Source organism: Phyllostomus hastatus, unplaced genomic scaffold (assembly GCF_019186645.2).
Source record: "Phyllostomus hastatus isolate PE091 unplaced genomic scaffold, TTU_PhHast_1.1 phas_scaffold_21, whole genome shotgun sequence".
Classification (NCBI taxonomy): domain Eukaryota; kingdom Metazoa; phylum Chordata; class Mammalia; order Chiroptera; family Phyllostomidae; genus Phyllostomus; species Phyllostomus hastatus.
The window spans coordinates 13,135,470-13,151,926 of record NW_025334017.1 but is presented as its reverse complement, the minus strand read 5'-3'; the positions used below and the strand labels follow the sequence as shown (position 1 = coordinate 13,151,926).

At 36.6% G+C, this 16,457-nt stretch overlaps 1 long non-coding RNA gene across 1 annotated transcript; it reads left to right on the top strand.

The window, feature by feature from the left end:
- Positions 1-6,178: 6,178 nt before the first annotated feature.
- Positions 6,179-12,630, top strand: LOC123832913. Its single transcript, XR_006788145.1, has 4 exons — positions 6,179-6,294; positions 7,770-7,848; positions 11,527-11,669; positions 12,496-12,630. It is a non-coding gene; the product is annotated as an uncharacterized LOC123832913 (long non-coding RNA).
- Positions 12,631-16,457: the final 3,827 nt, after the last annotated feature.

The following is a 16,457-nucleotide window of genomic DNA, read 5'->3' as shown; positions in this document are numbered from 1 at the left end:
TCAGCTTCTCTACATTCTCACTAATGCTTGCTGTTTCAGTTTTATATGTTTAAATTTAAGCCATCCTAGTGGGTGTATCATTGTGGTTTTGATTTGCATTTCCTTAATAGCTAATGATATTGAGCATCTGTTTATATGTTTGTTTGACAATTGATATCTTCTTTGAATGCCTATTCATGTTCTTTGCTCATTTTTAAATTGGGTTGTTTGAATTTTTGATGTTGAGTTGTAAGAGCTCTTTATATATTAAGGATACTAGACCTCTCATCTCCTTTTAGACTGGGATCGAAGAAAATGTGGAAGTTAGCTTGGTGGAAAGTCATGTGGAGATCTTTCTGGGCAAAGAGCTCAGTGCACACCTGCTGATGTAGTCTGCTCAGGCTGCCATAACAGAATACCACAGACTGGATGGCTAAAACAACAGACATTTATCTTCTCACAGTTTTGGGGCTCAGAATTTTGAGATCAGGGTACTAGCTATGTCACATTCTGGTGAGAGCCTTCCTCCTGTCTTCCAGATGGTTGCTTCTCTTGGTGTCCTCACATGACAGGGTGGGGTGGGGAGGAGGGAGAGACAGAGAAGAAGAAAGAGACAGAGAGTCTCTGCTCTATAAGGGCATCCACCCATCATGAGGATTCCACTCTTATGACTGCATCTAAACCTAATTATGTCCTAAAGACCCCATCTCCAAATGCCATTGCATTAGGGGTTAGGGCTCTAACATATGACTTTTGGGGCACACGAACATTCAGTCCATAGCACCTGCCAAAGTTCTGTGGGGAGAAGGGGCATGGCGATTGAGTGCTGTTGGATCACAGGGATCCCCGAGGAGTCTGCTCCCAAAGAGGCTGGTGCCAGATCATGAAGACCAGCGCTTCTCAATCCTAGCATGCACAAGAATCACCCAAGGTCTTGTAAAATGTAGTGCTGATTCGATAAGTCTAGGAAGAGGTAGGGATTCTGCATTTCTAAGTTCCCAGGTGATACTGATGTGGTAGCAAGGACATAGAGTCCCAACGAGCCTGCTAGAGACAGTGATGTTTTTCTAACAGTTATCAGTTATTGAATGGTTTGAAAAAGGAGAGTAAGAAGATCAACTTTGAATTTGTAAAAGAAGCACTCTAGTTGCTCGGTGGAAAATATATTAGAAGAGGACAAAGGCATGGAGAAAGAGTAGCTGAATTATGTTTAAGTACATTAAAGTCCATCTATTCATAGAGCAGAATGTTCTATGAATAATAACAATGGTTATGAAGACATTTTCATGACATGGGAAAATATTTATGATATAATAGTAAATAAAAGGGCAGAAATCAAAATTATATACACAAATTGCTTACAACTTTGTAGAACAATGCATGTAAGAGGAAGCAAATGTACCGAATTCTTAACAGAGCCTCTTGGGAAGGATGATGGGTAATTTTTATTCTTTATGTTTTTCTCTGTATCTTTTTTTTTAGCATTTTTATTCTGATATTTTATTTGTTTAAACTGCTCTCTGAATAAGTGGATATTACTAACATTATTGGGTAACCAAAGGCCCACACAGTTCTCTCTCTGAACCTTAAATCTCTATCAGAACTGCAGCTCTAATACAGTAAAATAGGAACGCGGCTGAATTCATTTCCTGGCCCTTCTTAAGGTGCCATGCTGTTGCTGGTTGCCAATTTCACACATGCTATTTCTGTCCATTCAGAGCTGACAGCTTGGATTTCCCCCTCCATTGTAATAGCTGTTCTCTCTTCTGGCTTCCCCAGGCTTGCATTTGGTAACCTTTGCCCTTTTATTTGGTACAAGCCAAAATGGCATCTTTGGAAAACTAATGTACCAGAGAAAATGGTAGCACGAAGCCACATAACCTACTGTTTTTTTTTCTTTTCTATTTGTAAAGGTTATTATTAGAGCTCATTTTAGAGAATTTCAAATCCATTCAAATTATCATGGGTTTAATTTTTTCTAATGGAAGCAAGTCTTTTGATGTTTGGGTTTAGAAAGCTGCCTAGCCTCTTTAGAGTTCAAATTTTCATACATTGGCACAATTGATCAAAGACTTTATTTTAAGATGGAGAAAAAAGGCAATTTACCTATAGTTGTTTTGTATTTTCAACATTATTATTATATACTTTTTTCCTCAACCATCTCCCTGTTTGAAGATCTACTTTTTTACTAACATATATTGGCTTCACCTTCTTTTTGATCATGAGAAACCATCTGGAAACAATTGAGAGTGACGTCACAAATACAGCATTATGATTTCAATGTAAGATCAAAGAATAAAAAGAAAGAAGTCGAGGAGTGGAGAAGCTTGATTTAACCTTTAAGCACAAATATCTAATAGGGTAGAAAGAGGCAAGAAAATATGATAAAATGAAAGGATTATTGATGGGCAGTAAAGTAAATGTAGTTGGTTTACCTTGAAGTTCAAGTTGGTTAATAAACTGGCACCCATTTTTATATTAATTGTAGGAAAAAGAAAAAATAACAGTTATCCAGGGTCAGCCTGACAAGCAATGCCAAAGTTAGAAAGACTTTGTAGCGCTGGGTTTGGCAGAGTGTCCTGGAGCTACGGAAAAAGACTTAAAACTGGGGCTAAAGGTCATAAGCAAGGACAATAGACCTGGAATTTGGAGGAATTCATACTCTACTAAAGAATTCCTAGACCTCTCATGAAAATAACAGATTGCCCAGTCACCAGAGAAACAGAGAACTAAAACTAAAGCTAAAACTAAGCCAACCCTGGAGAATACATAGAAGGTTAAAATGGGAGAATTAGGGAGTAGAAAGAGTAAGAATGTAGATTCTTGATGTGAGTAATCCTAAAATTACAGCTCATACAGGAAGGGTGTCATTGTACCTCTAGAAACTGACTGTTCTTTAGAATGTTAGCTCATTCTAGAAAGAAACGTTTTTCATAGCTATTGAGAATGTTATCTTCTATGTATGGATTTCAGCCAGAAGCTAAAGGAGGTGAGTGATTTCAGGGAGGTGATGTGACTGGCAAGGCATCCTTATGCTTTGCTTTGGGGAAATCAGAAAGCAGCCACCCCAAAACTCCTTTCCTGCTATTTAAATCAACAGTCCTGCATTTTCCAGGACCTTTCCCAAATAGATTTATATAACTTTTTAATATCACTTTTAATATAAAGGTGATTTATTTAAAACATCCTTGAGTGCTATTTAATGTTAATATCTTTATAGAATCTCTTTATACCAATATATTTAGTTATTCACTTAAAAATGAATTTGGGATTGAGTGTTCCAATCTAGGTTTGGAAAATATGATCACTGTACTAGTTCATAAACTTCCTTTGACAACCAAGTTAAGACCAAGCAGATTTTTCACTTAGTTGGTTGCTGTTATACTTATCACCATAGAAGTTATTAAAATATTCCATTAAAGGCATTATCTAATATACTATTTATTTCTAACCTTTGATTTCTTGCTCTTTTTATGTAATTACAACATGCCCCAAATGAAACACCAATAGAACCTTACTTTTTAAGGTAAAAATGTAAGTGGTCATACCTATGGAAAACCTGACAGTTAGAAGAAACACACAAAAGCACATTCTACTGTCCTTTATTCGATGTGAGAATTTTTTAAACACCCAGGAAAAGCAAACATATGTTTTGTGTGCCCATTCCTATAACAATGGAACTTCATAAACAGATGGCCACAATCTTCTTCTGAACTTGGTCAAGACATCAGAATCCTTCTCAGCACAATATTCCAAGAGACACTAACAATTGATTGTAGTTTGCACTTGAGTCTAAAAAACACTTGCCTAGCTGGCTTTAAATGAAGAGCAGTCCACTTCTGTTGATAATTTTGAAGAAGGATATGTGGTTTTATTTAGAAATGGAATGATTTCATATTTTTGCTTAAACACAACTGTATAAGCAAGACATTCCTGGTTTGCAAATGTTCCATTTGTAGGTTCCTTAAAACTCATCACCTATGGAAACAGCAGTTGGCAGTGGGAGGACAAGCAGGGCTGGCAGAGAATACTTTACTTAGTTCTATCAACATAGCAGAACAGTTAAGAACCAAGATGTGTAGAGTGAGATGCACCTGGCTTTGACTTTCTTTTTGATCATATAGTAAATTGGAGAAATTCTTATTTTTAAGCCTTGGTCCCCTCATTTTCAAAATGGGGGTTATTTTTGAAATTAAATATGGTAGCTCAAGCAAAGCATATTGTTTGGTGTATGGTACATAATAAACCTTCCATAATTGTTATCTTTGGTTAACTGAGAAATTGTTATTCCTCTTCCTGGTGAAATAAAGACAATACCACCCAATTCTAAACTTTTCCCCCAATAGGATCCTTGGAACACTTGTCTAATTAGACACCACCAGGATCACAGAGGGTGCTGACACAACGCTGGTGGTACAAAAAGCAGTGTTCTAGGAATGATAAGCCATAGGCCCTAGGTCCTGCTTGGTCTGCAACAAATGGTTGAGCAAGTTATTTAACTTTATAGGGTCCTCAGTATCCCGCATGTAAATTTATGAGCTAAGGTATTATGATATTAGATGGTATTATTTCAGAGGGATTCGGAAATCGGGAAATCAGCGCACTAAGTCTCGTCCACCCTCTCTTTGATGAGGTCCTTTGATCCGCTCTTCTCACTCTTCTCGGGCACTTACTCCCACACTCCGAGTCAATCTACCCAGGTCATACAGAGTCAAGTGTTAGTCTAACAGTGTGGTGATTGTGGGGAGGGGGGGTGGGTTGGGTGGAGGTGGAGGAGGGTATAAGGGAGATAAATGGTAATGGAAAAAATACAATAAAATTAAAGTAAAATAAAATTTATATGTGAGCCCAAGAGAAATCAAAACATGTGTCCAAACAAAAACTTGTACACAAATGTTCAGAGAAGCATTTGTATAATAGCCAGAGGTGGAAGCAATCCAATTGACCACCAATGTATGCATGGATAAATAAAATATTCATACAGTGCACCATTAACTGCCTATAAAAAGAAATGAAGTACTACTACCTGCTGCAATATAGTAAAACCTTGAAAACATTATGCTAAGTGAAATAATAAGAAGAAGACCACGTATTGCATGATTGCATTTATATGAAGTATCCGGAACAGGCGAAGCCATAGAGACACAAAGCAGATCAGTGGTTGCCAGGAGCCAGGGGAGGGGAGAGTGGGGAACCCCGCATGGGGTTTCTTTTGGAGGTGATTAAAATTTTCTAGAATTATTGTGATGATGTTTGTGCAACTCTGTGACTATACCAAAGAGCTTTAAAGTGTACATTTTAAATGGCTGAATTATACAGTATATGGATTATAACACAATAAAGCTGTTATTTAAAAAAATTCTAGCTGAAAAAGATGCTGAGAACAAAATAGTGAGTCACTCAGTTTCTAGGTAAGTTTCTAAGGAGCTTCCTGAGATTCAAAACAAGCTTGTCCGAAAATATCTGTAAGTCAACACTGAGTCAGAAATATGTTTTGGGTGTCTTGTATTGAGGACAAAAGAAATCATTTCAAGAGGGAATGGAGACAAAAGAAAAAGGATACCAGCCACTGAATTTTGTCATAGCGTAGGTGGCCAACTGAAACTGCTACTCTAAAAATGAAGGCCGCTAGCCAAACAAGTCTGTATCGGGTGTTCTTCGGTTTTCCCTCAAGATAAATGAAAGTAAATCTGGTCTGAGGATTCTGACCGTCTACAATTGCTCTTCACGAAATTTAAAATTTCACTATACTTTATTGTAATTTCTAAAAACCAAATTCTCTATCAACAAGGCCAACCCAGGTAGTCTAGGAGCTCATAAGGCAGTGATTAGTCAGTCTCCTTCCTGCCTCTTCGCAAACACACGAATACCTAATTCTGGGATCTCTGATTTGTGCTTTAGAACCCATTTCTGTCTTGCAAACCCATCTGGGAGATTTTATCAATATGTGTGTAGCAGGTAACTGCCAATCATCTATTTATTAATGTTAAGTGTCTAAACATCCTTCTGTAATTCTTACCACGAGTATTGTTCTAATAATCAGGCACAGTGAAAAATCTTACCCACTGTGGTTATAAAAACACAGAAAATCCCTTCAGAAACAAAGTAAGTCTTACCCAATCAGCAGACAGAGACAAACACTGAGAAACAGTGAGCCAGCAGAGTAGTTTTACTGTCCCTATTCTCAAGAAAGAACACTTGAGGTGTGGGGAAGGCGGGGAGGAGTTCTGCGGCTGGTTTACAGCTCTGATGTACCACGAATTCCCAGTAATTGAGGAAAGCTGGATCTCCTACTCCCACTTCTGCTAGTAACAGGTAAGAATTCACTCATCCTTGGCATCTTGCCACTGGTCAGACTGCCTCACTGCTCATCCTGGTGAAGATCGGTGGCTCTGGCAGCACACAGCATGTGGATAGCTTCCTCTTCCCAAAGCAAGGAGGAAGGAGAGCATGTGAGGCTGCAATGCAGGACATGCTGCCCCAGCAGTGCCCAGAGCCAGAGATTTAGTTTACTAAAGGCGGGGAAGAGGAAGTCGCCTGGGCAAGTGAGAGGTGGTGGGAGCAAGAAGGGAGTTGGGTATTCTGACAAGAGAGGTGAAAAGGTGAGCTACTCCTTCATTTTTAGTGTGAAATGCCCATAATATAGTGTTGACTATTTTGACCATTTTAAGTATATGATTCAATGGAATTAAGTAGAGTAACAAAGTTGTGCAATTTCAGTGTTAGTCTCAGAGATTTTTCATCACTGCCAAAAGAGACCTCGAATGCATTACACAGTCACTCCCCACTCTCCCTTCCCTCATTCTCTGGCAACCACTAATCTCATTTCTGATTCTATGGAAACTTGCACGTGAATGTTCATAGCACTATTTTCAAGAGCTAAATGGTAAAAACAATCCAAATGTCCATCAACAAATGAATGGAGTGCCAGAATGTGGTATATCCATACAATGGCATATTATTCAGTCATTAGAAGAAACAGAATACTGACACATTTGACAACACAGATGACCCTTGAAGCATTGAACTTTGCGTTTTTAGACAAAACAAAAGCATCAGCAGTGGAGTGGTAGGATATCATGCAGGGGCCCACAGATCCGGGCTCTGGGAAGCGTTCTTCTCTACTCTAGGGCATCGATAATGTCATCCATTTAGCAACGTTCAGGATGTTAGATGCTCCAGCTGAAAAACCAAGGGAAGCAATCCTTCTTCTGCATAAGTTCATTTTTAGAATTTGAATTGTTGTATTAAAGTACTTTAAACATGCCTAAAAACAGTAATTGAGTAATGCAGGAGTTAGAAGGCAGGGGGAAGAATGAATCAAGATGGGTAGAATTATCAGAGCCTACCCTTCTTTCCCTACTATTTATGACTCACCTTCCTGGGCTCCCTGTCCTCTGCTCCCTGCCTATTTCTCACCCCACTCCCTCCTCTACACCAGCCTGCTGGGCTCTTCTACTGTTTATGAATCTGTTTGCAACCTGCCCTTTCAGCTATGCTCAAGTAGACCAACAATCTGCCTTTAATTCCCTGAGAAATATCAAAGAACTTTTTGAGAATAAAGAGAATAAATGCATAAAGGGTATAGCATATTCCTTTTTATGTTTCGAATTAAAAAATATATTTATTGAAATTTTCATTGCTTTTTTTTGAATTGGAAACCCCTACATTTCTTTTGAATGTGATTTGCCAGAACAATGAAACATCAGTAATTCGAATTTAGAAAGTAATTTTTTAAAAAAGACCCAACTATGTGTGTATATAAATTCATGTATATCTATATTATGCAGCTATGCCACAGAAAAAAAACAGAGAACAGTACAGAAGACAAAAAGTTCCAGTAGCAATCAACAATGGATCTATCAACAGGTACTCAGTGTCACTGATTCTGAAATCCCTTCTTTTGAAAAGTCACTTTAAATCAGTAAAACACTGACCATTTTCCTTTTCTCTAGTTTATCCATTCAGCTGATAAAATTCTGATGAGGCAATTTTCCCTTTCTTTTCCCTTTCTTTTATCACCCAATGCCCTGAAAATGATAAGAGAGCAGGAACATGGGGCTCTCCTGTCACCCAGAAATTATTTCTATTTCATATGGATTTTTTTTAAAAAAACTCCTCCTTTCAAAAGAACAGAAGGACTTAAATTTCTGTCTTAGTACTAAATGACTCTCAGTGCTGTGGAAATATTCGGTTTTCTAGCGATTTCAGGGTCTGTACATACCCTGCTGTTAGAGACTTCATCAGAGTAAAAAGAAAAGAAAAAGGAACAGGAGAGAGAAAAGAAGAAACCCTACATGACAAGAACATAAAGCCCCAAGGGTGGTTTGTTTCCGTTTTGAAGTTTTCGCTACTGTGGGGATACTTGTGTCAACGTCTTAATAAGGAAAGTAAAGCAGTTTACATGCCTCAGAGCATGTGCACTCACACCAGAAAATCAGCGTGAAGAGGAGAAGGTCATGGCTGCCACATAGCGCAGGGCCCCTTCTGGTTGGGACCAGACCACACAATTTACAGAGGGCAGGTTTAATGTTGTCACTATTAGGTGCAGAAGAAAACATCTTTGAAGAAACACTTGTTTAACTCTTCTCTGCCCCAAATCTTGAACTCATCTTATACATATGTTAAAAGAATTCTACCCACATTCAACAAAATTGTATTTTTATAATGTTGAAATAACCTTGCACTGCAAATTGAAAGGACATTTCTATAACTTCGAGTAAATCTGCTGTCCTGAGAACTGCTATATCGGGCATTATATTTCAATTTCGAATATCATGAATTATTTGTGTATATAAATTAATAAATTATACAATATAATCTATCAATAATTCAGTCCCATTTGCATTTTGAAAACATAAAAGCAAATGGAAAACTGAGAGCTATTAGTTTGTTTGAATTTTTAAATATTCCAGAAGTAATATTTAATAATATAGAATTTTCATCACCACAATTTTGCTTTATGGTATTTGTACTTTGAGGTTCTAAGTTATGCCTTGCCAGAACAAGACAAAAATGTGAAAATTAGACAAATAGATTTATCCAAATATTTCTTTGTTTTCTTTTTTATTGTGAAATCTGCCTGAGTGAAAAGGCCTGGAGGTTTGGGATAGCTCATTTAGTCCAGAGATGACATGAATTTCACCTTGCGAGTCATAATTAAAGGGCTCATGAGTTAGTGATGATCTCTTAAAAAATAGCAACTTATATAACCTTGAATTGACAGAAGACCTTCAACAGTTAGATGCAAATACAATTTTGAAACCAATTATATATATTAATGGAAGTCAACATATATATGCTCATAAAGAGGGTTTGACACAAATAACGTCCCTTTTTTATTACAAAAATCTTTTATTACAAAATCATAAGCATGTGATTATGTAACATAACAATATTGCACTCAAGCACACCTTGTGGCATTTTAGATGAAATGTTCAAATTAAAACTATGAATTATTACACCCATATTACTACCCCACATTCAAGCAGGCCTTACTTCTGCCAGACCCTGTATATTAGCCTGCATTCCTTCGGTTGCAAGTGACGGTAAGAAACTCAAACTGAAACTGGGATGAGAAGGAAGACATGTCTGTACTATGAAGTCTGGAGTTTCAGTTGGTTTCACTATTACAGGCTGTAGAAACTTTCTTCCCTCCACATTCTTTTTTTTTGATGTGTGTTTTGGTTTTAATCTTAGATTTTTTTCCAGTAGTGGCAAAAAGGGCCTTCAGCAACTCTGGGCTCATGTCTTTAAACCTTAGCAATTTCAGGTGAAAGACTTTTTGACAACATTTTTAGCCATTTATTCTGGTTGGGATAGCATGGGACATAAAATTCCTGAATGAATCACCTACACAAGTTCAGAGGACTAGACTATTCTAATTGGCTAAGCCTGGGACAAGAGCTCATCCCTGAGGCTAAGACCTAGGCTAATCTTAATCTAACCCATGAAGACTGGGGTAGGGGGGAAAAATATTCTAATGCATAATATAAAAATTGCATCAGTGAGTTTGATGGTCAATGCCTGCTATGATTTTAAGTTCATTAATGTAAAAAGAGAAAGAGAAAGGACTAAGATCCAGAAGATCAGAGTCTTTATTACCTGATAGTCTCTAGGCAAATAACTATGAATTATATTTATAATTTATAATTATGTATTATAATTATTATGTTACATATTACAAATCATTATTACTTTAAAACTCGATGAATTAATTATTGTGAATTAAATTTTCCAATCTGTGAATGGGCCTCATCTCTATTGCATTATTTCAGTTGCAAACTAGATGGTGATATATCCCCAAACTTTATAGATCTCCCTTTGACCTAGAATATTCTAGATTATTCTCTGTAGAGGATATTCTCCAGATCTCTGAATCTCCAGGTCCCCCTTCCCCCTTCCCTACCCTATTATGGGTCCCAGGAAGCCCACCTTTGTGGACACATGAATAGTCTCTCCTGCCCTCTCCTTTTATTTGTGTTTGGTCAGTGAAAACCACCAGCAAGGAATTGTGGGAGAGCATAGAGGAAAGCATATTTATCTCTTAGTGCCCTTTCTCTTGGCCGGTGTATTGTTAATGGTTGTGTTCCCATACTGATGGCCACAGCTTTTGCCTACAGCTATACCTAAAAGCCTCTTTGGGTTGGTAACTGCTCCCTTCATTTGTCCCTTCAAGCCTGGGAGTGGAGGGGACTTACTTCTGACTGCTACACTTGGGGTGCTTTATCATTTCTTACTGATTTCTTCTACTGCTACTCATAACTCTGTAAATAGTTTCTTCATTAAGTCTACTCAAACACTTTTTTTTTAGTACACCATATATTTTGTGTTGGGACCCTGACTGAAACAGCTCTAGACAAATTTTCAAAGTCATCCCAAGTTAAACGCTTGGAAAATGAACACTATTATCTCAATTTAACTCAAGAGCTTTTCCTTCATTAGATGCAACACCATCCATCAGTCATTCCAACTTAAAACCTTGATGATGCTTTCAAATATTCATTCTTCTTTATCTTCACATTCAATTATTAAATATTGTCAATTTTATCACATAATTATTTTAAATATATAGTCTTCCTTGTTACCCTTGATGACTAAATAGTCCCTCTGTCACTCCATTTTGACAGTCCTGTCTTTCACATGATCACACACTTGACCATATCCCTCCTCCTCTGTAACAAGTTCACGTTTCTAGGACTCTTGGTCAGCTGTGAGATAACTCTGAGATCCTTATAAACACTATCAAGATCTTTATGATGTGGGTTTTCCTTACCTTCTAGGACTATAATGCTATGTGCAATGCCTTGAACAATCCCTTTTTCTTTTACGTTTCTGTGTTTTAGCACACACTCTTTTTTTGTTACAATGTTCTTGCCCTTCCGTACTTAAGATATGCTGACTCATTTTTTAAATGTTGCTTTATGTTTTAACTTCTCTGGGAAGAATTGTTGATGACCCATTAGTAATTTGGTATTTGCCCAAAATACACTGTATACATATTTTTAAAGCACTATGTCTGTTGTTGCGAATGTTTTGTGATAATAGGTGCCTTTTCCTTCAAGTCAGCCCTCAACCCCCTCTCAGGGTCGCCTGCCCTAGCCTTATGAGTGGAAAGCTCCAGGCCACCTACACAGCTATCGGCCTTACAGGTGATGCCGGCACCAAGAAATAACAGTGAGTCAACACAGGTGACTATGCTATTCACTCAGCTTTTATTAATGTAGATTCAGTCCAAAGCTATAATAACCCAGTAACAATAATAATCACTCAGAACTCAAGTTCTAAGGATCCATATCAGAGGCCGGGCCCAGGAGACAGCCAGTCAGCGCCTTTCAAGGCAGAGTCTGCAGGGCTTGGGAGTCACTAGAGTGGGGTGGATCAGAGCGGTCGCGCGTTGCTGCGTGTCACTCTCTCCCTCTCAGCCCTCTCAGCTGTCTGTTCAAGGCTTCTGCGTTCATGCTCCTCTTGGTTGCAAAGATATGCTGTTTTGCACAATCTTTTGTAAACATAATTTTCTCAGTCTCTATACGTACATTTGTTTATGTCAGCTCTGATAAGAGAGACTCAGAACAGAGCCTCACTAGAAACCAGCCACACTGGCACCCTGATCTTAGATCTCCAGCCTCCAGACTGTGAGAAAATAGATTTTTTTCTGTTTAAGCCATACAACTCATTCACTCATTCATTTGCATTCATTTATTCACTTATTCATGTTTTCAGCATTTAGCAAGTAATGAGCACTTGATATAAACAAAGCCAAAACTACAAAATAGTTTGCTAATGATGTGATTGAATTCATTTTTTCTATGTAGAATGCATTCAATATATTGTCATTTCTCATAAACAAGTGTCACATTTAACTAAAACAATTTTAATTACTGTCAGTTTAAAACTTTCAGGGTGAATGTAATATAGGAATTAAAAAGTAGTATTATTTTAAGTAGATTAATATTTCAAATGAATCTGTATTTGTGTGACAAACTCATTGAACAAAATTTACATCTTGTTTTGCAGTTGAAGACACTGTGTGAGTCCTATCAAAGAGAGGTCTGGCAAACGGTCTAAATTTCATTGATAAAGGAGAGGTGTTTCTTGGTTCCAGTTTGGAACATAAGCCTTCATATTGCTCTAAAAAGAAAATCAACAAAGAATGAAGAGAAATGTGTCTTACTTTACTAAGGTTCTTTTTCTAATGATTGTCAGTAAAACAGTTGTCCCGTTTCATTTTTATTGGGATTTCAGGAAGTCACATAGATTTGGCAATATGTGACCTCAACGTATATGCTTATTTTAAATACTAGCCCTGGTTGATGATGTAGTCGTTGGCAGACTATAAAAGCCCACTATTTTTTGTCAAATTATATCTGTGAAATGTGTTATTTTCCAATGTATGGTGTGCACATTATGAACACTTCTGACCTCTATTAATGAAATAATCCTGGTGATTCTGAGGTAAGTTAAAATAATGGGAAATATCCCATAATAATAGTTCATAGTAATTCACCAAAGAGTAAGCAGATGATTACTCTGTGTGTAAACACAGGCAGCCACCAGTGTGGCAGTTTGAAACACACACACCATGAATGCTTTGGTGTGGGCCCACATCCACAAAAAGCCTGGGTCAGAAAAGTAATGAATCACAATGAAAACAATAGCACTGCTCCCCAGCCAGTACACTTGTATTACCAAACTTCAAAGCTTGTTATAGATGTTAGAGTATTTGATTATCCCAACTCTATATGGTGGGGATGTAATTCCCAACCGGAAGCTGAGGAAAAGGGATTAAGTGATTTGTACAGACCTCAGGGAGCCAAGCTAAAGCCCTGCGATTCTGTAGTAGGAAAATAATTTTCTTTGCATACTTTCATCTAAAGTGACTTAAGACTTAATTAAAATTATACACATTTTGAAATACATAAAATTCTACAGGCCAATCAAGACTGACCTTGACCTTGCCTGCTTGAATACTGGGAGCATAAATCAATTCTATGGTTATCGTTTTAAGTTTTTTAAAGATTTCCTGGATGCCTTTTCCCTTAAAACAACCTCAGAGTCTATTTTTACTTACTGAGGTGTACACGCCATTGATTGGCGAGATCTATAAGTGTCATTTTCACCAGCTGTCTCAGTGTGGGTGCACTTGCAGGTGTGTATTAAAGCTTTAACTTTCTAAAAGTATTAGAAAAGAATAAACAAATTGTGGTAGGTTTTGGATAGTGTTATGTGCTCAGCAAGTGTGCATGTTCCTTCAATGATATATCTACTCTTGGCATTCGAACTTTCTGGAAAATAGTTAAAGCAGATTAGAACAGTTCGCTAACTTTTTTGATTAGTGAATTCCTTCACTGTCATATAGAATCTCACAGACCTCCTTTATAAATTTTTATAATCACATCACCATTTTTATGAAATGATTTATAAAGAAACTATTTTAGGTAAAAATATTATATATCACACTATTAAAATTATATTTATAAAGTTTAATATAATATCTAATATCCATAAGATAGAGGTAAATTTCAAAATTTCTGCATTTCTCAAGTGACCCATGCTATTTAATTTAATTTGAATGTGAGAGAAAAAGAATGATTTGTAAACAAACATATTACTTAGAATTTAGTGACTCAACACATACTAAAAAGGAGACTGAAATATAATCGACAGTTTCCAGAATTCCAAATAGATACTGAGTTCTCATAACATCTTTGAAATGTCTGTTGTAAACTTTAATTGATCAATTGATTTATTTTCATGCATTAAAAAATTTCAATTATAGAAATTTGTAAGAATTTAAAAATTTTTTAAGACTGTAAAACATTTTCTAAAATTTTTAAAGAAATTTATATATATATGAGTTGTATTTGTAAGCATCTATCCACAAATTATGTATTGTGCATATATATCATTTTATTTATAATAAATGTAAAGTCAATTTTGATATATTAATCACTATATTTACTCTTTTTAATCCTACTTCTGAATTACCAGAGATAACTTGGTGTAAACAATTTGATTAGATAAATTCATTGTACAGGTCTCTTGAATAATATATTGGGATAACGGTGTAGAAATTTCATTATTTTTATGGCCCTCACTAATGTTCTATACTTGAACATGTGTTTCTTACAGTTTGTATATTTATTCAACAATTCATTATTGGTATACATCGATCAACATATGTAATAAATCAAAGCAAATAAAACCTGCATACTATGTTTTGCCATGTATAATGTACACCCATGTTTTTGGCCCAAACTTTCAAGAAAAAAATCTTTTTTACAAATTTATTAATTCAAGGTTTTATTTATTTATATTTAGAAACAAAACCGATTATTAAATTCCAGGGTATTATTTTGCATATGGATGTTGTGATTGCTTTCTAGAGTTATACTTTGAATTTGTAAGTATAAATAAAATAATTAAAAACATATATATAGATACAGAATTGGTTACCCACATATAATGTGCATCCTTATTTTTCCCTCAAAATTTTGGGCAAAAATGTGTGCATTATATATAGCAAAATACGGTAATCATCAAAAGCTCTGTGGTCACTAATGATGTACAAGTGGGTGGTAAATCTAAAGAGAGTGAAACATAAACAGATTTAAACATTTTTCTCACTAATTCACCATATATCCTCAGTATGTACTGGGGACTCTTAAATTGTTTCTCTTTAAAATATAACTTTTTAAGTATTTTAAATGTCATTTCAGCCTTTAAGAATATAAATCCACATGAACTCTTTTCCAAGTTCCAACGTTTCCCCAGTCTTCACTTAGGGCACACATCTAAATGTCGGGAAGGCAAGTAAATGCACTAATCTTATATTGGATATTCAATATTTGGGCTATTTCAGAATAGAAATGAAATCAACTAACAGACAAAAGAACACACAAGAATAGAAAAACCAAAAGAGAAAAAGCTAAACAAACAAACATGGACAGTGACCACCTTTCTTTTCACAGGACTCTTCCCTTGTCCTCTGTTCTTCACCCACACCCACCTTTTGTTCCTCTGAACCTCCCTCCGGCCTCTGTTCCTCTGCCCAGGACCATCCTGGCTCTCGTCCTTGTGTCCCAGGTTCCTGTCAATGTTCTTTCAACTCCAAGGCCATGTCATGGGGAGCCCTCCCTTTAACCCCAACCCAGGCTGGATTACATCAGTCCCCCTCGATATAACATGCAATGGGCTTTTGCTCCACAGCACTTATCAGCATTGTTTGTTATTAGTTTTATTAATGGGCTTATTTAATTAGGGCCTGTCTCTACCCTGTATCATGCATTCCAAGAGGAGAGGAAAGTTACCTGTTTATTTAGCTAAATACAATATTTTTTAGCCTCAGCATGGTATCTGGCATTTAATAGGCATTCGACTAAATATTTGTTGAAGGAAGAAGAGGAAAAAAAAGGAAAGGAAGAAGGAAAGCAGAAAATAACAAGCAAAGAAAGAAAACAAAGAGATATTAGAAGAAGGCATAATAAGACACATTAAATTAATTTATCTGACTCAACAAACAATTACTTGATGTCTATTATGTCTGAAATAGGGCTAGCATAGGATAGGCCTATGTTTGTGGATGTATCAGGAATAAACAGTGGAGAAGTGGAAACTAACCTGACCACATAACAGCCCATCAGCATTTCCGCCTGGGTGTCTCACAGGTATCTCAAACCTAACATATGCTCATCCCCTATACCCACTCCAATTTACTTTTGCTCTGGATTGTTTTGTCTTTTTTTATTTCTCACAGCACAGCAAATGTCCCCATTTCATCTAAGTGTAGACAACTCTTTTTGAGAAGTCGACATTGCAAGGATGGTGAGAGGGCAGTATCTTATTGGAGATATGGACAAAAGGAGATTTCAGGGGGGCATTATTCCCAGTTGGGGACAGTAATCTTTCATCTGAGCTGTCACACTAAGATTAGCAGATAAAATCAAAAGTAGTGTTTGCAGTTTCAAGGTCTGAGTTTG